Source organism: Globicephala melas, chromosome 7 (assembly GCF_963455315.2).
Source record: "Globicephala melas chromosome 7, mGloMel1.2, whole genome shotgun sequence".
In the NCBI taxonomy this organism is placed as follows: domain Eukaryota; kingdom Metazoa; phylum Chordata; class Mammalia; order Artiodactyla; family Delphinidae; genus Globicephala; species Globicephala melas.
In genome coordinates, this window is record NC_083320.1 from 58,500,411 (window position 1) to 58,501,037 (window position 627).

The 627-nt window shown below is 38.1% G+C and overlaps 1 protein-coding gene across 1 annotated transcript in view; it reads left to right on the top strand.

The window, feature by feature from the left end:
- The window catches only part of OLA1 (Obg like ATPase 1), a 167,656-nt gene extending 167,333 nt beyond the window's left edge, over positions 1-323 (top strand). The window contains exon 11 of the mRNA XM_030851792.2: positions 1-323. This exon is cut by the window's left edge and continues 194 nt beyond it. The gene's annotated coding sequence lies outside the window, so the exon portion shown is untranslated.
- The last annotated feature ends 304 nt before the right edge of the window (positions 324-627 follow it).

Here is a 627-nt window from a genome sequence, read left to right on the forward strand (position 1 = left end):
AAGTTGGGGGGATGGGAATCTTCTACAAACAGAATTATTTTTATTTGTTTTAAAATTAAAATACTGTGTACCTCCAATGAAGTGCAAGTTCACTAAATGTGAACAGCTTTGCTTTTCACGTGATTAAGACCCTACTCCAAATTGTAGAAGCTTTTCAGGAACCATATTACTCTCATGATACTTCATTAATCTCCATCATGTGTGCCAAGCCTGACACATTTGACAGTGAGGACAATGTGGCTTGCTCCGTTTTGAATCTACAGATAATGCATGTTTTACAGTACTCCAGATGTCTACACTCAATAAAACATTTGACAAAACCAGCCTTGGTGTGTTTGGGGATGTCTGTATTGACTGACTGTGGTGTGCTGAATGCGATACGGCACCTGGCGGTGGCTGATTACAGAATTTTAAGGCGTGTGTATGACACAGCAACTAGCTTGTGGGGCAGCTGCAATTGTATCTTAAAAGTGGGTCTTTCATAGGAATCAGAAGAATAGTATACCCGGGATTTGTCTCAAGAAAGTTAATTAATTTGTAGATGGACATTTATAAAAAGATGATGGTAATGATATTACAGAGGATATAACATAGGTGACTGTGACCAAAAAGAAAATAATGCTGGAA